The 27,356-nt window shown below is 46.6% G+C and overlaps 1 pseudogene; it reads right to left on the bottom strand.

Annotated features, from left to right (window-relative positions):
• LOC137535539 (zinc finger protein 585A-like) lies at nucleotides 1–27,356 on the bottom strand (annotated as a pseudogene).

Below are 27,356 nucleotides of genomic sequence, written 5' to 3'. Positions count from 1 at the left end.
CAGCCTCTAAACACCTTTATTCCAATATTAGAGCACAGATTACATACAAATAGGCACTATGGCAGCTGCCTCATACATCATGAAACAAGGAGGATCCAGAAGCAGATCCTTCAGGACCACTAATGTGGAGAATTATAGCGTGAAGAATGATACAATACACATGTATATAAAGTACGTCTGTCCCAGAGTAAAATGCAATATACTTTACATTCCTCCTATATTCCTGTCACATACAGTAGCCACAATTTGCCCCTTCCTGACCCCGGACACTGCCAAATTTGCTCATTCCTGCCCTCATCATCTCCCACCTTGTCTACTGCAACTCCCTCTGAACTCATCCACAGACATCCACCTGCCCACCCCCTACGATCCTCTTATGGCCGAAGCATCTCTCACACTCAACACAAATGTCTGGCAAGCAGTGATTTACACCCAAAACATTTCCCTCACTCAGCACATCAATAGGGCTTCTCACCAGTGTGTGATCTCTCATGTTTGACAAGCTCTGATTTCCATACAAAACATTTCCCACACTCAGCACATGAATAGAGCTTTTCACCAGTGTGAGTTCTCTCATGTGTGACAAGATTTGATTTATGCCCAAAACATTTCCCACACTCAGCACATGAATAGGGCTTCTCACCAGTGTGAGTTCTCTCATGTATGACAAGCTGTGATTTCTGCCCAAAACATTTCCCACACTCAGCACATGAATAGGGCTTCTCACCAGTGTGAGATCTTTCATGTCTGACAAGATGTGATTTCTGCCCAAAACATTTCCCACACTCAGCACATGAATAGGGCTTCTCCCCAGTGTGTGATCTTTCATGTGTGACAAGATTTGATTTATTCCCAAAACATTTCCCACACTCAGCACATGAATAGGGCTTCTCACCAGTGTGTGATCTCTCATGTTTGACAAGGTCTGATTTCTCTCCAAAACATTTCCCACACTCAGCACATGAATAGGGCTTCTCACCAGTGTGTGATCTCTCATGTTTGACAAGGTCTGATTTACGCCCAAAACATTTCCCACACTCAGCACATGAATAGAGCTTTTCACCAGTGTGAGTTCTCTCATGTGTGACGAGATTTGATTTCTGTCCAAAACATTTCCCACACTCAGCACATGAATAGGGCTTCTCCATAGTATGAGATCCCTCATGTCTGACAAGCTGTACTTTCTGCCCAAAACATTTCCCACACTCAGCACATGAATAGGGCTTCTCACCAGTGTGAGTTCTCTCATGTGTGACAAGATTTGATTTATGCCCAAAACATTTCCCACACTCAGCACATGAATAGGGCTTCTCACCAGTGTGAGATCTCTCATGTGTGACAAGATATGATTTACTCACATAACATTTCCCACACTCAGCACATGAATAGGGCTTCTCACCAGTGTGTGATCTCTCATGTTTGACAAGCTCTGCTTTCCATACAAAACATTTCCCACACTCAGCACATGAATAGAGCTTTTCACCAGTGTGAGTTCTCTCATGTGTGACGAGATTTGATTTATGCCCAAAACATTTCCCACACTCAGCACATGAATAGGGCTTCTCACCAGTGTGAGATCTCTCATGTGTGACAAGATATGATTTACTCACATAACATTTCCCACACTCAGCACATAAATAGGGCTTCTCACCAGTGTGTGATCTCTCATGTTTGACAAGATTTGATTTCTGTCCAAAACATTTCCCACACTCAGCACATGAATAGGGCTTCTCCCCAGTATGAGATCCCTCATGTCTGACAAGCTGTACTTTCTGCCCAAAACATTTCCCACACTCAGCACATGAATAGGGCTTCTCACCAGTGTGTGATCTCTCATGTTTGACAAGCTCTGCTTTCCATACAAAACATTTCCCACACTCAGCACATGAATAGAGCTTTTCACCAGTGTGAGTTCTCTCATGTGTGACAAGAATTGATTTATGCCCAAAACATTTCCCACACTCAGCACATGAATAGGGCTTCTCACCAGTGTGAGATCTCTCATGTGTGATAAGATTTGATTTCTGTCCAAAACATTTCCCACACTCAGCACATGAATAGGACTTCTCCCCAGTATGAGATCCCTCATGTCTGACAAGCTGTACTTTCTGCCCAAAACATTTCCCACACTCAGCACATGAATAGGGCTTCTCACCAGTGTGAGATCTCTCATGTGTGACAAGATTTGATTTATGCCCAAAACATTTCCCACACTCAGCACATGAATAGGGCTTCTCACCAGTGTGAGTTCTCTCATGTATGACAAGCTGTGCTTTCTGCCCAAAACATTTCCCACACTCAGCACATGAATAAGGCTTCTCACCAGTGTGCAATCTCTCATGTGTGACAAGATGTGAGTTATTTATAAAACATTTCCCACACTCAGCACATGCATAAGGCTTCACCCCAGTGTGAGATCTGTCATGTATGACAAGCTCTGATTTCTGTACCAAACATTTCCCACACTCAGCACATGAATAGGGCTTCTCACCAGTGTGTGATCTCTCATGTTTGACAAGCTCTGATTTCCATACAAAACATTTCCCACACTCAGCACATGAATAGAGCTTTTGACCAGTGTGAGTTCTCTCATGTGTGACAAGATTTGATTTATGCCCAAAACATTTCCCACACTCAGCACATGAATAGGGTTTCTCACCCGTATGAGTTCTCTCATGTTGGACAAGGTATGATTTACTCTCAAAACATTTCCCACACTCAGCACACGAATAGGGCTTCTCCCCAGTGTGCGATCTCTCATGTCTGACAAGATGTGATTTCTGTACAAAACATTTCCCACAAGTGGAACAGGAATTAGACCCTCCAGCAGGGGGAGAGCCATGCTGGGTATGAGGCCCCTCAGGGTTAGACAGGTGAGGGGAGTCTGGGGGAATATTTTGGGTGACCAGGATATCTGCAGGAGACTCTTGTCCAGTGACATCATAATCCATTGTACAGTCTGTGGATACAGAAAGTCGAGTCTCTGAGAGGTTCCTGATGCCGGGACTCAGCGCTGCAAATAGAGAAACATCATCACTTCCTGTTAGAGAATTCAGAGGGGAGGAGCAATTATCATTCCGGGTAGAGAATAAGCTGCTTATAATGCCAAGTTGAGGCAAAGTTGATGCAGATTAGATATTGACCAAATGCAGCAGCTGCATAACTTTCCATATAATTAGCATACAATTTGCACCATCTCAGAGATATTGGCATGTCACTTACCATCACTAGTTATCAGCCTGACAGAGAACTGCAGAAGGTTGTGCTCATTACAGGCGGCCAATAACTTTGGCTTAATAAAAGTTACACTATATAGGTAATCAGCCCCCTCCAGTGTCTCAGTCACCAATGTAACCCCAATAATTCAGACTAAACAATACTTTGTCCTTATATTGTAACGCAGTCCCAGCAGACAAATCCCAGTAAAATCTACAATCATGATGATCCTCAGGCATTGCTGATTTGTCCAGGGATGCACATTGGTTGGGCCTGGGAGACGGACTCATAATGACAGTTCTGAGACACTTGGCCGGATGTGGTCCCAGAACATGGACTGTTTACTGTACAGGCGCTGCATGCGAGTGCAATTCTGTGTATCTCTGCTATAATGGTGGATTTACACTATGTGGGCATTGTGCTGAGTTTAGAGTAATGTGGATATGAAGTTATGCAATGCTAAGGACTCTGAGGGCCGGATCTGCAGCTTTATATAGATATGTTTATTTCTGCCCAATATTCTGGTGAGCTGATTGTGTTATCCCGCTGTAGCCGGCTGTGGTACTACATTGGTATTGGCACTATAGTTGGCTGAAGCTGGTGCACGGTGGTCACTACTATTGTGGGCGGAGCTGCCCTGTCACTTAGTCACTCCTGGGGGTCAGTGACAGCGCCTCCTATTCTACAACATTCTGCACCATCATTTGTTTATATTTCCAGCTTCCCACCTGAGGAGTAACAACAGTGAGACTGACCAGCAACGTTCTGTACAACAGATGTCTACAGGGAATCAGCCACACTGAGGATCCTCATAATGGCTGATTATACTGGGATTCCTCTGCAAGAAAGTTCCATTGTCTCTATGTGTTTATCAGATGATGGGGGATCTAGGTGGACAATCCTGGGGAATAAAGAGGACCTGTACATCTCTCTGGTGGGTTTCTGTTACTGGATACATCTGTAGGAGACACACACACTGACTGAATACATTGTCTCTATGTGTTTATCAGATGATGGGGGATCTAGGTGGGCAATCCTGGGAATAAAGAGGACCTGTACATCTCTCTGGTGGGTCTCTGTTACTGGATATATCTGTAGGAAACACACACACTGACTGAATACATTGTCTCTATGTGATTATCAGATGATGGGGGATCTAGGTGGGCAATCCTGGGAATAAAGAGGACCTGTACATCTCTCTGGTTGGTTTATGTTACTGGATACATCTGTAGGAAACACACACACTGACTGAATACATTGTCTCTATGTGATTATCAGATAATGGGGGATCTAGGTAGACAATCCTGGGAATAAAGGGGACCTGTACATCTCTCTGGTGGGTTTCTGTTACTGGATACATCTGCAGGAAACACACACACTGACTGAATACATTGTCTCTGTGTGTTTATCAGATGATGGGGGATCTAGGTGGGCAATCCTGGGAATAAAGAGGACCTGTACATCTCTCTGGTGCGTCTCTGTTACTGGATACATCTGCAGGAAACACACACACTGACTGAATACATTGTCTCTGTGTGATTATCAGATGATGGGGGATTTAGGTGGACAATCCTGGGAATAAAGAGGACCTGTACATCTCTCTGGTTGGTTTCTGTTACTGGATCCATCTGTAGGAAACACACACACTGACTGAATACATTGTCTCTATGTGTTTATCAGATGATGGGGATCTAGGTGGACAATCCTGGGAATAAAGAGGACCTGTACATCTCTCTGGTGGGTTTCTGTTACTGGATACATCTGCAGGAAACACACACACTGACTGAATACATTGTCTCTATGTGTTTATCAGATGATGGAGGATCTAGGTGGACAATCCTGGGAATAAAGAGGACCTGTACCTCTCTCTGGTGGGTTTCTGTTACTGGATACATCTGTAGGAAACTCACACACTGACTGAATACATTGTCTCTATGTGTTTATCAGATGATGGGGGATCTAGGTGGACAATCCTGGGAATAAAGAGGACCTGTACATCTCTCTGGTGGGTCTCTGTTACTGGATATATCTGTAGGAAACACACACACTGACTGAATACATTGTCTCTATGTGATTATCAGATGATGGGGATCTAGGTGGACAATCCTGGGAATAAAGAGGACCTGTACATCTCTCTGGTGGGTTTCTGTTACTGGATACATCTGTAGAAAACACACACACACTGACTGAATACATTGTCTCTATGTGTTTATCAGATTATGGGGGATCTAGGTGGACAATCCTGGGAATAAAGAGGACCTGTACATCTCTCTGGTGGGTTGCTGTTACTGGATCCTTCCGTAGGAAACACACACTGACTGAATACATTGTCTCTATGTGTTTATCAGATGATGGGGTATCTAGGTGGACAATCCTGGGAATAAAGAGGACCTGTACATCTCTCTGGTGGGTTTCCGTTACTGGATACATCTGTAGGAAACACACACACTGACTGAATACATTGTCTCTATGTGTTTATCAGATGATGAGGGATCTAGGTGGACAATCCCAGGTATAAAGAGGACCTGTACATCTCTGGTGGGTTTCTGTTACTGGATACATCTGTAGGAAACTCACACACTGACTGAATACATTGTCTCTATGTGTTTATCAGATGATGGGGATCTAGGTGGACAATCCTGGGAATAAAGAAGACCTGTACATCTCTCTGGTGGGATTCTGTTACTGGATACATCTGTAGGAAACACACACACTGACTGAATACATTGTCTCTATGTGTTTATCAGATGATGGGGGATCTAGGTGGACAATCCTGGGAATAAAGAGGACCTGTACATCTCTCTGGTGGGTTTCTGTTACTGGATACATCTGTAGGAAACACACACACTGACTGCATACTTTGTCTCTATGTGTTTATCAGATGATGGAGGATCTAGGTGGACAATCCTGTGAATAAAGAGGACCTGTACATCTCTCTGGTGGGTTTCTGTTACTAGATCCATTTGTAGGAAACACACACACTGACTGAATACATTGTCTCTATGTGTTTATCAGATGATGGGGGATCTAGGCGGACAATCCCGGGAATAAAGAGGACCTGTACAGCTCTCTGGTGGGTTTCTGTTACTGGATCCATCTGTAGGAAACACACACACTGACTGAATACATTGTATCTATGTGTTTATCAGATGATGGAGGATCTAGGTGGACCTCCAAGTACTGCTCTTTCCTGTACACGAAATAAAAGTCTCCTCTTACCTGGTGATGTGAGGGGCGGCTGATTCTCCATCATTGCGTCCTTGTAGAGGTCCTGGTGTTGTCCTATATACTGCCCTTCCTCCATGGAGAAATAGACGGTGACATCCTCACATCTTATGGAAACCTGACACACAAAACAATAAAGTCACTCACCACCCTGACACACCCCTTACTGTTACTGGATAATGCACCATAATTCCCAGCATCACTCACCTCTCCTGGCAGCAGCTCAATAATTTTCCTAATGATTTCTAGAATTTTCTGCTTGTAGTCCTTCCCAAATATCAGGGAGTGAGGTGGGGGCACCAAGATGGTCACATGATCACCAGACTTCACTGGAGGAAATCTCTGTATAGAGAGATCAGAAATAATATCACATGACCACCCAGAATCCTCCTCACCACTCTGGTCACCTTGTCAAAAACCTGAGCGGTTTTTGCCTTTTTCATGATTGCTAACTCAGTAAAGGACCAGCCCTTAGAGCGTTGCTATCATATTAATCCGGCATAGTGGGGTCTGAACCCTCTATAACAGTAATTATAGATTGACGGTATACCTTGAAATGAATCAGAGCACTCAGTATATGATTTTATATAAAAAATTGTATTTGCTTTTCATACAGCATATATACAAAATATGAACAGTTCCAAGTAGTGTTTCCTTATAACAGTATTCCATCTTATCAAGGCTTTAGAGCCAAGCAATTATCAATCTTCTAAGTACATTGAAAAAAGAATATAACAGTTGTGTTATGTAGAATAAGATCAAAAGTAGTCTCATCTGTATTAATAGCTGTGTATCTAGTAGCTGTGTAAACTTGTAGTAATCTTCTTAAAGAAATAGCATAAAAAATAGCTTCTAAAAAACTTCTTGCTAACATCTTAATGCTGAAAAATTAATAAAGTAAATCACCAGAATATGAAGCATATTACCCCTTCTCTTTCATCTCTTCAGCATCTAGAACCACTTGTGGGAAGGTAGCTTCTGCCTCATGTGTCTTCTCAGGAGATTGTTGGGCTTGTGCAAACTATGAGCTTTCAGCTTCTACTTTTATAGGGGCTGGAGGCAATATGGCTGCCTAATCTGGACTTTCCCTGGATCCCAGACTCTGATTGGCTAAAGCTTTCGTGCGCCAATGCCTTATCATGTTTTGATTACCTAAGTCACAATATTATTGTTTATAAATTCTTAATTACCTTATCTTGTGGGAATTTACGTCATTTGGAGTGCTTGACATTTGATATAGGGTCATTTCTGACGCACTTAATTAAAAATGGACGTCAACAGCCATCTTGTCTGTTGGCTGACCCAGACATGGAGACTAAACAATGTCATTCATGACGCATTTCTGATAAAGTGTTCGCTGCTAATTATGTTGGAATGTCTTGGTACTTCCCCAGACATGAGATTGGTCAGGTTGACACTGTAACCAGACCTGTGAGAGCCTTCAGCAATTTAAGGCTTATTAAAACATACAGGGCTTCTAATATACTTATTTAAATATAAAGCTTATTATATAATTCTTCTTAAAACAATTAATCCTATAGGAAATAATTGCACATTAAATCTTAATAATAATATAAAATCATTGTCTATATATTTGTCTTTCTGATGAAGAAATAATGTAATATTTTTCCACCGGCAGGGGTCATCATTTCATAACAAATAACAAACAGTATTAATAATGTTGTGCATCATTGTCATCTTTAACTAATTGGGAAAAACCCTTGTTTTATATTTTATATCTTTCATATTTTGACTTTCTCTGTCTGGGAAACTTATCTTCTCTTGCTGGCTTCAATGGCCTTCAAACCAAGGAACATGTAAACATCTTCTAGCTTGCAAATTAAAATAACCTTATAAAAGTTTCACTGTCTATATCGCTGGCAGAATGCAGTTTACATGTAATTCAAAGTAATACATTCTTTTATTTAGGGTTTTACAATAACTATTTCTTTCTTTAGAAGGACTGTATTGATCATTAATATTTAGATTAATAATATCTGTGTGTAATAATTATTGCAGTAATGTTAATTTTAAACCAGCATTCTGTCTTACACATACTGTGCAGTCTAACCTTGACATTAACAAAGAATGTTTTGGCTTCTTGTAACCAGTACATCAACAATCTTCCAGCTTGCAAGTTAAAATCTTCTAAGCTTTACAGCCTGGAATATGCTATGTCCCAGAGCAATATAAAGTACTCTAACTTTTCAATTTACAATGAAATTTTGCATAGAACATTAAAACTTAAAACACACATATGACATCTTTTCCTGCATAAATAAAACCGCTAGAATTCTGACAACCTGTGTATTTTATTAATAGAGATAAGAGTGATGTCAGGTGACCTCCCAGAATCCTCCTCACCTCTCCATTCACCTGTGTGTTATATTGCAAGAGATAAGTGTGACGTCATGTGACCTCCCAGAATCCTCCTCACCTCTCCAGTCACCTGTGTGTTATATTGCAAGAGATAAGTGTGACGTCATGTGACCTCCCAGAATCCTCCTCACCTCTCCAGTCAGCAGACAGATGATCTCCAGGGTGAGGTTGAATATCCTCTCGGTCATGTGACTCTGGTCCTCCTCCATCCTCAGTGATGTGGTCATGTGACTCTGGTCCTCCTCCATCCTCAGTGATGTGGTCATGTGATCTGTACAGAAAGCTGCTGTCTTTGGATAGATAATAAGGGAAGGACAATCAAGGTTATACAGCTGTCAGTGGTGAAACTACCAATACAGGACCCCCCTCCCCCCAGAACTCCCCATTGCTGTCACTTGTAGATTATTGCAGGAAAGCATAATAAGCTGGTTTATAGCTACCTGTGCACTATACTCACAGCATGCTGCAGTCCTGTCCTCCCTCTGCCTCCTCTCCAGCTGGCCTTCTCTCCTCACATCCCCCTCCCAATGTTACCATTCCTGTGATGTTACAGCAGTGCTGGTAGTGGAAGATGGATGAGGATATGAGGAGAGGCGGAGACTGAGGCAACCCCTCCCACTGTTACCATTCCTGTGATGTTACAGCAGTGCTGGTAGTGGTAGATGGATGAGGATATGAGGAGAGGCGGAGACTGAGGCAACCCCTCCCACTGTTACCATTCCTGTGATGTTACAGCAGTGCTGGTAGTGGTAGATGCAGTTGTGTAGCAATAGGGGTTGCAAACTGGGGCCCCTGGACCAGAGGGGCCCTCCTTCTTTCATCTTATTAGCTTTTTACTGATGCTATGCTGACAGTGCATTGAGAAGGGTTAGTCCTTAACTAACTGCTTCCTTACTCTGATTACACCTCTCTGACACTGCAGGCATCCTTGATAGGTTTTTGGGCTTCATATCAATAGATGCTTGGGGCCCCATGTAAAACTTGCACTGGGGCCCCTAGCTCCTCAGCTACATCACTGGGCAGATGGATGAGGATATGAGGAGAGACACAGACTAATGGGAGCAGAGGACTGGAGCACACAGTGACAGCTAGCTATAAATGAATGTAAATCCTTCCTCTTACAAGGCGTTACATTAATCTAGGCAGGATTACAGCATGGACAAGCATTTTGGTTGCCTCTTGTGAGAGGAAGGGACGGATTCTGCGAATGGTTTTGAGATGGAAGTAGCAGGAGGTAGTTAATGTGTTGATATGTGGTGTAAATGAGAGCTCAGAGTCCACAGTTACCCCTGGACAGCGAGCTTCAGGACTTGAGGTTATTGTGTGTTTTCTGCATTGCTGGTGACTATGGGAGGTGGAACAGAGAGCGAAAGTGGAAATATCACAATCTCTGTTTCTTTTTCATGTTAATGGGATGACATGAATGTAGATACAGCAGATAGACAGTTGGGGACATTTGACAATAACGTAGAGAGGTTGAGGGCAGAAAAATAAATTTGGGGGTCATCAGCATAGAGGTAATACATTTTAAATCAGGATGATACCATTTATTGGCTAACTTAAAAATATATAAGAGTTAGCGTTCGGCTTCTGAGCCTTCATCAGACTGAATTCTGTAGGCTTACATGACAGCTGTATACATGCAGCATCAAAGGGGATACATGGATGTTTAGGAAACATAAAAACATGTCATTATGATGCCTTATTCAAAACAGAACATCCAAACAGGGTCAGAGGTTGTCAGGTGACATATTACAAACAGATAAGACCCTTTGTTTACTAAATGCTCACACAGCTGAGACTCTGCCAGGCACACAGGGATTTTAAATTCCTGATTCAAGAGTTAGCCGCAAGCAGAATGGATGCATTAGTCTGGGCTGAAAAATAATTATGGCATTAAATATCATCATCAACCTCATACCGATATAATATACAATACTATTTTAAAGTGGACCTGAACTTATTCCGCAGGGCAGAAAAAAACAGAGAAATGTGCACTGTGGACATATAAAATTATTCATATCCTTCACAAACTGTCACCGTCTGTGGGAAAATCCAAAGTTCTATACCATTCCAAATAGTCCAAGCTGTTCTATAGCATCCTAATTACCCTGATTAATTGGGAACAGCTGTTTTAATCAACTCTACAGGTGAAAAACAACAGCTCTCTGCAGTTGGTTTGTGGACAGTCATAGCTAAGACAAAGGAGCTCAGTGAGGACCTGCGGCTGCACATTGTGGCTGCTCACAAGTCAGGAAAGGACTAGAAGGCCATTTCTAAATGTTTTCAAGTTCCAGTGGCTACAGTGCAAAGTATTATTAAAAAAATACAAGATGTTCCACACTATGGAAAATTTCAGAGGATGTGGTCAGTATCCAAAAGTGATAGCGAGAGAGGTGAAGCAGAATCCAAGAATCACCACCAAGGCTCTGGGTCCTATAGAGCCTCCCCATTCCTCACACGGTCCCCTCATTCCAGCGGCATCACCCTTGTTAGCAGGATCCGACTGATCAGTCAGCTACTGCTCTCCAACACTGCAGGAGGCTTCAGAAGTCATCGGGAACCCGAGTGCGGGCAGAAATGGGCGGCTCCATACTGCGCATGCCCGATCACACCCTCTCTCTCTCGTGCTCACACATGTGCAGTACAGACCCATCTTTGGGAGCAGTCGGGCTACCGAAATCTTCTCAAGCTTCAAGGATACAAACTGTGGTGACATTGCTGGAATGAGGGGACCAGGAAAGGAACAAGTAAGCCCTATAAGACTCAGAGACTTCCCCCTCATTAGCTATCTGGGTATTTTTCCCTCAGTTGACATTAGCTTTAATTGTACTCAATGTGGGTGTAGGGACTATTCAATGTCACATTTCCATGAAATCCTCCATGAGGCAAAAGCAGCTGTCATTGGATAAGTTACTTGTTAAGCCACCAGATAGTAATGACTCTGTTATAGGACCTATTTCTGCTGGTTCTGCATCAGTTTCTCTGGATCCAGATTCCTGGATGTGGCTATAGGATATCATTGTATGGGAAACAATGCATGATGCAGAAACCTGCAACACGCCTTCCATGTGTTTAGTGGACACTGGCCCATAGGCTTACATTGGAGTCAGTGTTTCTGGATGTGGCTATAGAATATCATTGTATGGGAAACAATGCATGATGCAGAAATCTGCAACACGCCTTCCATGTGTTTAGTGGACACTGGCCCATAGGCTTACATTGGAGTCAGTGTTTCTGGATGTGGCTATAGGATATCATTGTATGGGAAACGGGTGCACAATGCAGAAATCTGTAACACGCCTTCCATGTGTTTAGTGGACACTGGCCCATAGGCTTACATTGGAGTCAGTGTTTCTGGATGTGGCTATAGGATATCATTGTATGGGAAACGGGTGCACAATGCAGAAATCTGTAACACGCCTTCCATGTGTTTAGTGGACACTGGCCCATAGGCTTACATTGGAGTCAGTGTTTCTGGATGTGGCTGTAGAATATCATTGTATGTGAAACGGATGCACAATGCAGAAATCTGCAACACGCCTTCCATGTGTTTAGTGGACACCTTCCCATAGGCTTACATTGGAGTCAGTGTTTCTGGATGTGGCTGTAGAATATCATTGTATGTGAAACGGATGCACAATGCAGAAATCTGCAACATGCCTTCCATACGTTTAGAGGACACCTCCCCATAGCCTTACATTGGAGTCAGTGTTTCTGTATCCAGAATCAGCGTGTAATGGCTGCAGGCCCAGAGTGAAAGTCTTCTTTGCATTTGTACTTTAAACAGTACAGTGCTTTGTATTAAAGCGTAACTGTCGGGCATAAAATCAAAAATCAATTCTTTATTTTTATCTGGTAAACAAGTAATAAGGATGCTAATCAGGCAATCCAAAAGTTAAAATCACTATTACATTTCTTGCTGATAAATGATCATTCCCCAGTTTACCAACTCTTATTTGGTACGCTGCCGCACAAAGGAAGTTGCAGGGCATGCTGGGTTGTCTCTTTTTGCTTCTTTATTTCCCCTCAGACTAAACTAATGTACAGAAGCAAAAAAAGACAACCCAGCATGCCCTGCAACTTCCTTTGTGCGGCAACATACCAAATAAGAGTGTAACGAAAAATCTGCAACGCCGGATGGATTGCGGAAATATGGTCGCATCCAATCCGGCAAGCGGACTTTCCAACGCGGGATGCGGGAATTCGTCCGCATCCGCTGCACAAACCCATCCGAGCACTCTGCTCCAAACTCACCAGCATGCTGCTCACCAGGACTCTGCCATCTTGCCTCTAGGGGGTGGGCGCGCACGACAGACACGCCTTTATACTCTTAGAAAGCGTGTCAGCTGACCTGGAGATTTTTTGGTTGCTGCCATCTAGCCCACTGACCTCCGACCCAGAGGCGGTGACGTGCTGGGAATCCCGTTGCAGCGCGTGGAGTCTGGCGTCTCATGCCTGAAGCATCTGACCCCCTGGGGAGAAGGCCTAGCACGAGATGGCTGTGCTGGTGGATCTCTGGGCATACGGTGAACTGTGCACAGCGGAGGCTGACGACATGCGCTAGATGACAAGGCGCACACGTGTTGTACCGGTTCTCCAGCGGAACGAGCTGGGTCTGCAGCGGCATTCGGTCTCACGTCGGAACACATCCCATAAGCGGGGGGCCCCCATTGGATTACAGTACCCGCAGCCCGCCTGAGCGGCTGGTATAACATAGCCAGGTGAAGCTTGAAAGTGTATTGCTTATGACGGACACTCAGGAGGTCGTGAGTATAATCACTTGTTGAGTGAATGCAAGGCAATAGGCATACCGGTTCTCTTGAATGAGACTTTACTACGTCTGTTTGGATGATACTGGACAAGCCGTTCCTGACATCTGCTTTTTGTGCTGCTTCCCCTTTGCTAATGTCATTTGCTACTCGCTTAAGCTTTCTATAGGTGGACTGCCTCTTTGCTGCTCATGGGGTACCCCAGTGCTTTGGTGTGTGTGCATGGGAAGGTGCGTCAGTGTGGTTTGATTGACAGCTATAGTTTTTAATGACAACAGCACTGTTGCTTTTATAGCTCCGTTGTGTACTGTTTAATTGGTCTCGCTTTCATGTATAGCCAATAAAGTTTTCTACTTTTGCATACACCGCTGTGTCCTTAGGAGCCCTTTGTTCAAAAGAATTTTTGTAATACAAATATGGTTCAGGACACTTATCCTCACTTGGAAAGGTGATGCATATTACTACCACTTACGTTCCCACAATCCCTTTATCCTAGTCCCCTGTTTATAGACCTGGAGATTTTAGCCTGCTCTGATTGGTTGCTGCCTGGGGTGGAGACTTCTCTCCCAGGCAGTATATAGGGAAGTGCTTTTCAGTCACACTTCGTCTGTGTTTGCGATACCCTGTGTCAGCACTCAGACCTAGTCAGTTCCCGTGTGATAATCCGGCAGGAACCACGGCTCTTGTCACACCTAGTCAGCCTTGTTTTGATATTGCGTTATATATTGGTTTATCGCCAATATATACGCATATTATACTGTCTTGATTTATTGTGTATGATTCTGTGCCTGTCTTGACTACTCTTCTGCTTCCTGATTCTGTACTTCGCCAGCCCGTACCGTTATCGACTATTGGCTTGGTTTCCGACTATTCTCTTGTCTCACGTTTCTGTACTGCTGCCGCCTGATCTGTTGCCGAACCTCATTTTGTTTGACCTTTCTCCCTTCAGTGGAACGTCTCCCACTGTAGGGTTCTATCAGAGGCTTGCCTCTTGAGACGACCGCCACTAGCAAACACTTGCTGCTAGAGGCCAAGACTCCTCCACTCCGTCCTTTGGAGGATCTCACACACGGGGTTCCCATTTAGAGGTAACCACACCTCTGAGGAATTACGGTGTGGTGGATATTTCCACAGACTTGAATTTACACTGTATATTATTATTGTTGTCTGCTGTTCCAGCTTGCTGGAGGTTGTATCTCTGTGCCCTATAGAGATACTCTATTGTACCCTGCACCCTCTTGCGTACGATTGTATCGTGTCACGCTGTGCTTGTATTATTGGCGATTCTGCAGATCACCATATAATCAGGTATAGCATCTGTATTATTGGTGATACTGCAGATCACCAATAATCAGAATAACGGTGCTTGCTAACACCAATCGTTACAAAGAGTCAGGTAAACTGGGGAATGATCATTTCTCAACAAGAAAAGTAATAGTGACTTTAACTTTTGGATTGCCTGATTAGCATCCTTATTACTTGTTTACCAGATACAAATAAAGAATTGATTTTTGATTTTATGCCTGACAGTTACACTTTAAATATTTTCCTATAACTGTTATTGGATTGTGGAACATATTATCAGAGTTTCCATTAATCCTTATGGGGATATTTGCTTTGATATAAGTGCTTTGGATAACAAGCGTGTTTCTCGAACACAGCCCCGTTTCTAGGGGCGAGCAACCTGTGTGGCCGCCCTGAGCACTGGGGGGGGGGGGGGGGGGGGGCTGCAGCTATGGGGAGGGTGAGGGTGGCCCGACCTCTCCCTCCCTTCCTTTCCCTGGCCCGCCCTCCATGCTCCTTCCTCCGCTGCAGAGTGAGCACAGCAGGAAGCGCTGTATACAGCAACTCACCGTCCTGTGTTCCAATCACTGATCACTTGCCCCTGGTCTCCTCCTCTGCATAGCTGCGGTATACACACTCTACTTCCTATTTAGAGGAGGAGACCAGTGGCAAGTGATCGGCGATTGGAACACAGTGAGGTGAGTTGCTGTATACATCGCTTCCTGTTGGGCTCTCTCTGAAGCAGAGGGGGGAGCACGGAGGGCAGCCCCAGGGAGAAGAACCTATACTGGGGGCACCTACCTATCTAACATGTACTGAGGGCACCTACCTATCTAGCCTCTACTGGGGGCACCTACCTATCTAACCTGTACTGTGGCACCTACCTATCTAACATGCACTGAGGGAACCTACCTATCTAGCCTCTACTGGGGGCACCTACCTATCTAACCTGTACTGGGGAACCTACCTCTCCAACTTATACTGGGGGCACCTACCTATCTAACCTATACTGGGGGCACCTACCTATCTAGCCTCTACTGGGGGCACCTACCTATCTAACCTGTACTGGGGGCAATTACCTATCTAACCTGTACTGAGGGCTCCTACCTATCTAGCCTATAGTAGGGGCACCTACCTATCTAACCTATGTTGTGGGCACCTACCTATCTAACATGTACTGAGGGCACCTACCTATCTAGCCTCTACTGGGGGCACCTACCTATCTAACCTGTACAGTGGCACCTACCTATCTAACATGCACTGAGGGAACCTACCTATCTAGCCTCTACTGGGGGCACCTACCTATCTAACCTGTACTGGGGAACCTACCTCTCCAACTTATACTGGGGGCACCTACCTATCTAACCTATACTGGGGGCACCTACCTATCTAGCCTCTACTGGGGGCACCTACCTATCTAACCTGTACTGGGGGCAATTACCTATCTAACCTGTACTGAGGGCTCCTACCTATCTAGCCTATAGTAAGGGCACCTACCTATCTAACCTATGTTGTGGGCACCTACCTATCTAACCTATACTGGGGGCACCTACCTATCCAACTTATACTGGGGGCACCTACCTATCTAACCTATGTTGCGGGCACCTACTTATCTAACCTATACTAGGGTCACTTACCTATCTAACCTGTACTGGGGGCACCTACCTATCTAGCCTCTACTGGGGGCACCTACCTATCTAACCTGTACTGTGGCACCTACCTATCTAACATGCACTGAGGGAACCTACCTATCTAGCCTCTACTGGGGGCACCTACCTATCTAACCTGTACTGGGGAACCTACCTCTCCAACTTATACTGGGGGCACCTACCTATCTAACCTATACTGGGGGCACCTACCTATCTAGCCTCTACTGGGGGCACCTACCTATCTAACCTGTACTGGGGGCAATTACCTATCTAACCTGTACTGAGGGCTCCTACCTATCTAGCCTATAGTAGGGGCACCTACCTATCTAACCTATGTTGTGGGCACCTACCTATCTAACATGTACTGAGGGCACCTACCTATCTAGCCTCTACTGGGGGCACCTACCTATCTAACCTGTACTGTGGCACCTACCTATCTAACATGCACTGAGGGAACCTACCTATCTAGCCTCTACTGGGGGCAGCTACCTATCTAACCTGTACTGGGGAACCTACCTCTCCAACTTATACTGGGGGCACCTACCTATCTAACCTATACTGGGGGTACCTACCTATCTAGCCTCTACTGGGGGCACCTACCTATCTAACCTGTACTGGGGGCAATTACCTATCTAACCTGTACTGAGGGCTCCTACCTATCTAGCCTATAGTAGGGGCACCTACCTATCTAACCTATGTTGTGGGCACCTACCTATCTAACCTATACTGGGGGCACCTACCTATCCAACTTATACTGGGGGCACCTACCTATCTAACCTATGTTGCGGGCACCTACTTATCTAACCTATACTAGGGTCACTTACCTATCTAACCTGTACTGGGGGCACCTACCTATCTAGCCTCTACTGGGGGCACCTACCTATCTAACCTGTACTGTGGCACCTACCTATCTAACATGCACTGAGGGAACCTACCTATCTAGCCTCTACTGCACCTACCTATCTAACCTGTACTGGGTCACCTACCTCTCCAACTTATACTGGGGGCACCTACCTATCTAACCTATACTGGGGGCACCTACCTATCTAACCTACACTGGGGGCTCCTACCTATCTAACCTGTACTGGGGGCACCTACCTATCTAGCCTCTACTGGGGGCACCTACCTATCTAACCTGTACTGGGGGCAATTACCTATCTAACCTGTACTGAGGGCTCCTACCTATCTAGCCTACAGTAGGGGCACCTACCTATCTAACCTATGTTGTGGGCACCTACCTATCTAACCTATACTGGGGGCACCTACCTATCCAACTTATACTGGGGGCACCTACCTATCTAACCTATGTTGCGGGCACCTACTTATCTAACCTATACTAGGGTCACTTACCTATCTAACCTGTACTGGGGGCACCTACCTATCTAGCCTAAACTGGGGGCAGCTACCTATCCAACTTATACTGGAGGCACCTACCTATCTTACCTATACTGGGGGCACCTACCTATCTAACCTATACTGCAGGCACCTACCTAGCTTGCCTATCCTGGTGGCAACTATACTGACTATCTATATTGGAGGCACCTTCCTAACTAACCTATACTGGGGGCACCTACCTATCTAACCTATGTTGGGTGCAACTATTCTGGCTACCGATATTGGAGGCACCCACCTAGCTAACCTGTACTGGGGGCACCTACCAATCTAACCTATACTGGAGGCACCTACCTGGCTAACCTATACTGGGGGCAATTAAACTGGGGCACCAATACCTGGCTACCTATACTGGGGGGACCTATAGCTGGCTACCTATACTGAGTGTAACTAGACCTGGCTAACCTATACTGCGGGCACGTATACCTGGCTCCACGGGAGGCACAATCTTTACACCCTCGCCCTGGGTGCATTTTAGTCTAGAAAATGCTCTGCCCGAACAAATTATGCTCACAAACCAAGGCTCTACTGTATGTATGTTTGGTTGGTATAGACCAGGCATGGGCAAACTTGGCCCTCCAGCTGTTAAGGAACTACAAGTCCCACAAACATTGCAGGAGTCTGACAGCCACAGTCATGAATCATAAAGGCAAATGCATAATGGGACTTGTAGTTCCATAACAGCTGGAGGGCCGAGTTTGCCCATGCCTGGTATAGGCTGAGCATGTGTCAGATATGACATCACATGTGTGACACTTTGAAACCAAAATGCCAGCCATGTAGTTCTAGTTGTATTTGATTGCTTGGCAGGGGGCACAGGAGGGGGGAGCATGGAGAGGGAGGGAGGAATGGAAAGGATATCGGCCTTATGTCTGTCATCCATCTTGTACACAGCAGCCATTTTGTTTCTCCTATTTTAAATTACAGATATACATATATATTGAAAGCGTGTCTATTGCTCCAGTTTCAGGTTTTCATATCAGCTTAGTTTTTCTCTTTGTTGTTTACTGCAGGAGTTCTGTGAGGCAGGAAACTGCAAGGCTTACGTTGTCCTAGTTCAGTGATCTGCAAACTTGTCTCTCCAGCTGTTAAGGAACTACAAGTCCCACAATGCATTTGCCTTTATGAATCATGACTGTGGCTGTCAGACTCCTGCAATGCATTGTGGGGCTTGTAGTTCCTTCACAGCTGGAGAGACAAGTTTGCAGATCACTGCACTGTCCTAGTTCTGCTTTTCTGATAAACGGCTCGCCAAATATTCTGGGCACGCTGCCAGCACAGGAAATAGCTTAACCACAGCAGCGCGCCTGCATACCGTTTCCTTTACTTCTATCACTCCTTTTCCTCTGTACAAGTCATATTGCATCTTACAAATCATGCTGTTATTTTATGTATAAGTCTCTGCAATATCTGTATACTGAAGTCTATGCCATTTATGTATTTACACATGTGTAAGTAATTACATTGTACATCATAGTAAGTATAATGAGGGCTGTTCCATGACCAGATAAACAGTCTGTTCGTTTGCCCCATCCTGTGTGTTATTTGCTATGAGCAGACTCCTGGTGCAGCAGAGGTCGAGGCTGAACCCCTGACCAGTCCTTGGGTGGTCTTACAAGGGTCCACTTCCTTTCACAATGATGTCGGCCCCCCTCCCCACTTCTTCCCAGATGAAGAAATGCCCAAACCCACTAGGTACGTTGTTGGCAATAGGAGCCTTTGCCTGCCATACTGTACTAGGCATGTGCTTGGCAGGCAAAGGGTTAAACATCAGTCAGTGGCGTAGCTAAGGAGCTGTGGGCCCCGGTGCAAGTTTTACATGGCCCCCCCCCCCCCAAGCACTCTATACATAACAATTGATTTGGCGCACCAAAACCTGCCAAAGACAACCACAGAGTCAGAGTTGCAAGAAAGAGATGGGGAACAGTGTTTTAAGGATTACTACTATTCAAAGCATCTATAAAAGTGATTATTACCAGCACAGGACCAACAGAGAGCTAATACTGTGATGAAGGGTGGACCCTTCAGGGCCCCGATGCGGTCGCTACCTCTGCACCCCCTATTGCTACGCCCCTGACATCAGTTATGTCTGAGATGTTTTTCCCTGTCTTATTGTAAAGGTAGCCATACACTGATCCATTATGAGGCAATCTGCCTATTCAATCGATCCCTCTCTGATAACAATCAGATTCTGATGTGTTCCTTCCACACATGCCACATTGATGCTTAATATCTATTAAGCATCAATGTGGCATGTGTGGAAGGAACACATCAGAATCTGATTGTTATCAGAGAGGGATCGATTGAATAGGCAGATTGCCTCATAATGGATCAGTGTATGGCTACCTTTACAATAAGACAGGGAAAAACATCTCAGACATAACTGATGTCAGGGGCGTAGCAATAGGGGGTGAAATGATTTTTTTCCTAAAACTGATGTAAAATATTGATTATGCATGACAGAAAATGACTGTGGGTTGGGGGTGGGGCAGGAGGCCATAGCGTTGCACTACATTGAACAGTGTAATGCTGAAGTCTGATTTTCAATAAATTTCATGCTGGAATCTTCCAGCATGAAATTTATTGAAAATCAGACTTCAGCATTACACTGTTCAATGTAGTGCAACGCTATGGCCTCCTGCCCCACCCCCAACCCACAGTCATTTTCTGTCATGCATAATCAATATTTTACATCAGTTTTAGGAAAAAAATCATTTACATACCTCCCAACTTTAGGAACCAGCAAAAATGGAAACTAAGCTCCGCCCCATCACACCTTTAGCCACACCCTAATGTTGCATGTGGTGTGCGCCCTCCCTAAAAGGAAACTTAGCTCCGTCCCTGTCACACCTTTAGCCACACCCTAATGTTGCATGTGGCGTGCGCTTCCCTGGTGGCCTAGGGCTACCCCCTCCCTCCCCATTACAGCTTCCCTGGTGGTCTAGGGCTACACCCCTCCCCATTACAGCTTCCCTGGTGGTCTAGGGCTACCCCCTCCCTCCCCATTACAGCTTCCCTGGTGGTCTAGGGCTACCTCCCTCCCCATTACAGCTTCCCTGGTGGCCTAGGGCTACCCCCTCCCCATTACAGCTTCCCTGGTGGTCTAGGGCTACCCCACCCTCCCCATTACAGCTTCCCTGGTGGTCTAGGGCTACCTCCCCCCTCCACATTACAGCTTCCCTGGTGGCCTAGGGCTACCTCCCTCCCCATTACAGCTTCCCTGGTGGCCTAGGGCTACCCCCTCCCCATTACAGCTTTCCTGGTGGTCTAGGGCTACCCCCCTCCCCATTACAGCTTCCCTGGTGGTCTAGTGCTACCCCCTCCCCATTACAGCTTCCCTGGTGGTCTAGGGCTACCCCACCCTCCCCATTACAGCTTCCCTGGTGGTCTAGGGCTACCCCCCTCCACATTACAGCTTCCCTGGTGGCCTAGGGCTACCTCCCTCCCCATTACAGCTTCCCTGGTGGCCTAGGGCTACCCCCTCCTCATTACAGCTTTCCTGGTGGTCTAGGGCTACCCCCCTCCCCATTACACCTTCCCTGGTGGTCTAGGGCTACCCCCCTCCCCGTTACAGCTTCCCTGGTGGTCTAGGGCTACCCCCTCCCCATTACCCCTTCCCTGGTGGTCTAGGGCTACCCCACCCTCCCCATTACAGCTTCCCTGGTGGTCTAGGGCTACCCCCCTCCACATTACAGCTTCCCTGGTGGCCTAGGGCTACCTCCCTCCCCATTACAGCTTCCCTGGTGGCCTAGGGCTACCCCCTCCTCATTACAGCTTTCCTGGTGGTCTAGGGCTACCCCCCTCCCCATTACACCTTCCCTGGTGGTCTAGGGCTACCCCCCTCCCCATTACAGCTTCCCTGGTGGTCTAGGGCTACCCCCTCCCCATTACCCCTTCCCTGGTGGTCTAGGGCTACCCCCCTCCCCATTACAGCTTCCCTGGTGGTCTAGGGCTACCCCATCCCTATTACAGCTTCCCTGGTGGTCTAGGGCTACACCCTCGCCATTACAGCTTCCCTTGGGGTCTAGGGCTACCCTCCTCCCCATTACAGCTTCCCTGGTGGTCTAGGGCTACCCCCCTCCCCATTACAGCTTCCCCATGACAGAAACAATATAGTTGGGGAAAAATCAGACATTCTGGCTCTCCTCCCAGCAGGGGAGCTGACACGTAGCTTGCTGCCCCAAACTCAGGCTGCTGGGTAAATCGAGACAGACCTGAAAATGTTAGTAATAAAATGCCCTGACCTGTACGGTTCTGTGAGATAGAGCCCATATATGGTTAGATATGATTTCTGGTCCCCAGGACAAGGGGAGGACTCATCTCATATTCTAAGGGGGTGTGTGGCTCCCGCCCTCACTCCCTCCTACTGGATCAGGGGCATAAGAATGGCAGAGGAGGCAAACTCACTGAGTTTGCCTCCTCTGCCATTCTTATGCCCCTGATCCAGTAGGAGGGAGTGAGGGCGGGAGCCACACACCCCCTTAGAATATGAGATGAGTCCTCCCCTTGTCCTGGGGATTGTCCTCCACCCTGAAACTCCATCTTGATTACATCTGTGCCAGCTTGAGGATATGCTGGCAACCACCTGGTCTGAACTCTGAACTTTGATTGAAATCAAGAACTTTACAAGTTTTCCCACAAAAGGACACCTCTCCATAAACTCTAAGTATCCGTTTTTTCTCCCCTTTATTTTCATACTGTGTTATCTCATGTCTCAATAATTGTTGATTTTAATCATTTTCTGTATATATTAATTATTTATATTGCCGTGAATAAAGACTTTACCAAAGTCATTCACTGTTCCGCTACCCTATTATTCAGCATACACAGGAACTGAGCTCAGACCTCTGAAGAGATGCTACTATTGTTGATATCTAGACAGAATAGAGTGTGTTTAACTGTTTTTATTTGCAGAACCAGTCAGTAGGGTCCACTGGCCCATACCAGTGGTGGTGGCAGATACCCTGAAATAGTGGGTAAAGTTGTAATTACCATACCTCACAGGCTCCCTTCTGGTCGGGCTGCTGCCCAAATTTCTGTCTGGTTCTGCGCAAAGATCGCGACCAAAGCTTGCATGGTCTGTGTGCTGAAACCGATTGGAAGGCAATTTGCGGTCTGACCACTAGGGCTCCTGTGGTCTAGAGCTACCCCCCTCCCCATTACAGCTTCCCTGGTGGTCTAGGGCTAACCCCTCTCCATTACAGCTTCCTGGTGGTCTAGGGCTACCCCGTCCCCATTACAGCTCCCCTGGTGGTCTAGGGCTACCCCCTCCCCCATTACAGCTCCCCTGGTGGCCTAGGGCTACCCCCTCCCCATTTCAGCTTCCCTGGTGGTCTAGGGCTACCCCCCTCCCCATTACAGCTTCCCTGGTGGTCTAGGGCTACCCCCGTCCCCATTACAGCTCCCCTGGTGGTCTAGGGCTAACCCCTCTCCATTACAGCTTCCCTGGTGGTCTAGGGCTACCCCCGTCCCCATTACAGCTCCCCTGGTGGTCTAGGGCTACCCCCTCCCCATTACAGCTCCCCTGGTGGTCTAGGGCTACCCCCCTCCCCATTTCAGCTTCCCTGGTGGTCTAGGGCTTCCCCCCTCCCCATTACAGCTTCCCTGGTGGTCTAGGGCTACCCCCCCATTACAGCTTCCCTGGTGGTCTAGGGCTAACCCCTCCTCATTACAGCTTCCCTGGTGGTCTAGGGCTACCCCCCTCCCCATTACAGCTTCCCTGGTGGTCTAGGGGCTACCCCCTCCTCATTACAGCTTCCCTTGTGGTCTAGGGCTCCCCCCTCCCCATTTCAGCTTCCCTGGTGGTCTAGGGCTACCTTCCTCCCCATTACAGCTTCCCTGGTGGTCTAGGGCTACCCTCCTCCCCATTACAGCTTCCCTGGTGGTCTAGGGCTACCCCCTCCCTCCCCATTACAGCTTCCCTGGTGGTCTAGGGCTACCCCCTCCCCATTACAGCTTCCCTGGTGGGTCTAGGGCTACCCCCTCCCCATTACAGCTTCCCTGGTGGTCTAGGACTACCCCCCTCCCCATTACAGCTTTCCTGGTGGTCTAGGGGCTACCCCCTCCCCATTACAGCTTCCCTGGTGGTCTAGGGCTACCCCCCTCCCCATTACAGCTTCCCTGGTGGTCTAGGGCTACCCCCCTCCCCATTACAGCTTCCCTGGTGGTCTAGGGCTACCCCCTCCCTATTACAGATTTCCTGGTGGTCTAGGGCTACCCCCTCCCTATTACAGCTTCCCTGGTGGTCTAGGGCTACCCCCTCCCCATTACAGCTTCCCTGGTGGTCTAGGGCTACCCCTCTCCCTATTACAGCTTTCCTGGTGGTCTAGGGCTACCCCCTCCCTATTACAGCTTCCCTGGTGGTCTAGGGCTACCCCCTCCCCATTACAGCTTCCCTGGTGGTCTAGGGCTACCCCCTCCCTCCCCATTACAGCTTCCCTGGTGGTCTAGGTTTACCCCCTCCCCATTACAGCTTCCCTGGTGGTCTAGGACTACCCCCCTGCCCATTACAGCTTCCCTGGTGGTCTAGGACTACCCCCCTCCCCATTACAGCTTCCCTGGTGGTCTAGGGCTACCCCCTCCCTATTACAGCTTCCCTGGTGGTCTAGGGCTACCCCCTCCCCATTACAGCTTCCCTGGTGGTCTAGGCTACCCCCCTCCCCATTACAGCTTCCCTGGTGGTCTAGGGCTACCCCCCTTCCCATTACAGCTTCCCTGGTGGTCTAGGGCTAACCCCATCCCTTCCTATTGCTGTCTGCAGCTCTGGCACACCAAGGGAAAAACACAAAATAAATGTTCTGTGTCTTCTCTTGTCTACCAGTGTTGCTTCTCATATGGATGAAGTCCACAGCTGCTGACACGTGATGGGGAATGTAAGGGACATATGAACGGCTCCCACTCACTGACCCAGAAGGAGACAGCTTTTCCACACCAGTTACCTGATATCATCTATAACTGAAGTGTTACCAGCTGACACAGCTGTCTCCAGAGGTCTCTCACCTTACATCTCCATCCAGAGAGCTGCAGCCTCTGACTTGTATAAGGGGTACAGCATTCCCCTCCCCCCATCACTCCCCCGCTATTTTTACATGTATGTGTGAAGCTTTTTTATATATGGGTGTCACTAAATGAGTTAGTTTTGCACGTTGCACTTTAGTGCTGTTATGAGTTAATCTGCTAAATAAAATATACCTTGCATGCACCTAATTGCCAATCTTTGTGTTCTTTCTTCTATCTTGTGAACACAGATGACAGCGTACACAGAAGGGAACAGTGTCACACAGTCTGGGGTCTCTACTGATCAGTACCACCTACCTCATCATGCTGGGGGATGGTGGGGTCTTCCTGTGGCCAATCCTGGGAATAAAGAGGACCTGTACATCTCTCTGGTGGGTTTCTGTTACTGGATACATCTGTAGGAAACACACACACTGACTGAATACATTGTCTCTATGTGATTATCAGATGATGGGGGATCTAGGTGGACAATCCTGGGAATAAAGAGGACCTGTACATCTCTCTGGTGGGTCTCTGTTACTGGATACATCTGTAGGAAACACACACACTGACTGAATACATTGTCTCTATGTGATTATCAGATGATGGGGGATCTAGGTGGACAATCCCAGGAATAAAGAGGACCTGTACATCTCTTCTCTCTGGTGGGTCTCTGTTACTGGATACATCTGTAGGAAACACACACACTGACTGAGTACATTGTCTCTATGTGTTTATCAGATGATGGAGGATCTAGGTGGACAATCCCAGGAATAAAGAGGACCTGTACATCTCTCTGGTGGGTCTCTGTTACTGGATACATCTGTAGGAAACACACACACTGACTGAATACATTGTCTCTATGTGATTATCAGATGATGGGGGATCTAGGTGGACAATCCTGGGAATAAAGAGGACCTGTACATCTCTCTGGTGGGTTTCTGTTACTGGATACATCTGTAAGGAAACACACACACTGACTGAATACATTGTCTCTATGTGATTATCAGATGATGGGCGATCTAGATGGACAATGCTGGGAATAAAGAGGACCTGTACATCTCTCTGGTGGGTTTCTGTTACTGGATACATCTGTAGGAAACACACACACTGACTGAATACATTGTCTCTGTGATTATCAGATGATGGGGGATCTAGGTGGACAATCCTGGGAATAAAGAGGACCTGAACATCTCTCTGGTGGTTTCTGTTACTGGATACATCTGTAGGAAACACACACTGACTGAATACATTGTCTCTATGTGTTTATCAGATGATGGGGGATCTAGGTGGCCAATCCTGGGAATAAAGAGGACCTGTGCATCTCTCTGGTGGGTTCCTGTTACTGGGTACATCTACAGGAAACACACACACTGACTGAATACATTGTCTCTATGTGTATCAGATGATGGGGGATCTAGGAGGACCCCAAGTACTGCTCTCTGCTTTGTTATAAATGAAAGTCTCCTCTTACCCGGTGATGTGAGGAGCGGCTGACTCTCCATCATGGCGTCCTTGTAGAGGTCCTGGTGCTCTTCTATATACTGCCACTCCTCCATAGAGAAATAGATGTTGAAATCCTGATACCTTATAGGAATCTGACACAAAAATGAAACAGTCACCAACCAGACACACCCCTTGCTGTTACTGGATAATGTCCCATAATTCCCAGCACCGCTCACCTCTCCTGTCAGCAGCTCAATCATCTTCCTGGTGACTTCCGGAATCTTCTGCTTGTGTCCCTCAGATATCAGGGAGTGAGGTGGGGGAACAGTGATGGTCACATGATCACCAGACTTTACTGGAGAAAAACTCTGTATAGAGATACCAACATTGATGTCACATGATCTTCCAGAATACCTCTCACCTCTCCAGTCAGGTGTATGTTTTATTAAGATATATGTTACATCATGTGACCTCCCAGAACCCTCCTCACCTCTCCAGTCAGCAGACTGATGATCTCCAGGGTGAGGTTGAATATCCTCTCGGTCATGTGACTCTGGTCCTCCTCCATCCTCAGTGATGTGGTCATGGGACTCTGGTCCTCCTCCATCCTCAGTGATGTGGTCATGTGACTCTGGTCCTCCTCCATCCTCAGTGATGTGGTCATGTGACTCTGGTCCTCCTCCATCCTCAGTGATGTGATCACATGACTCTGGTCCTCCTCCATCCTCAGTGATGTGATCATGTGACTCTGGTCCTCCTCCATCCTCAGTGATGTGGTCATGGGACTCTGGTCCTCCTCCATCCTCAGTGATGTGGTCATGTGACTCTGGTCCTCCTCCATCCTCAGTGATGTGGTCATGTGACTCTGGTCCTCCTCCATCCTCAGTGATGTGGTCAGTGATAGGTACAGGATGCTGATGCTTTGGATAGATAATAAGGGGAGGATAATCTAGGTAATACAGTTACAATATATTTCCAGTAAGCGCTTCCACAGCAA

This window comes from Hyperolius riggenbachi, chromosome 10, assembly GCF_040937935.1.
Source record: "Hyperolius riggenbachi isolate aHypRig1 chromosome 10, aHypRig1.pri, whole genome shotgun sequence".
Classification (NCBI taxonomy): Eukaryota; Metazoa; Chordata; class Amphibia; order Anura; family Hyperoliidae; genus Hyperolius; species Hyperolius riggenbachi.
Note: the sequence above shows the minus strand (reverse complement) of the source record. Positions and strands in the feature narration are given on the sequence as shown.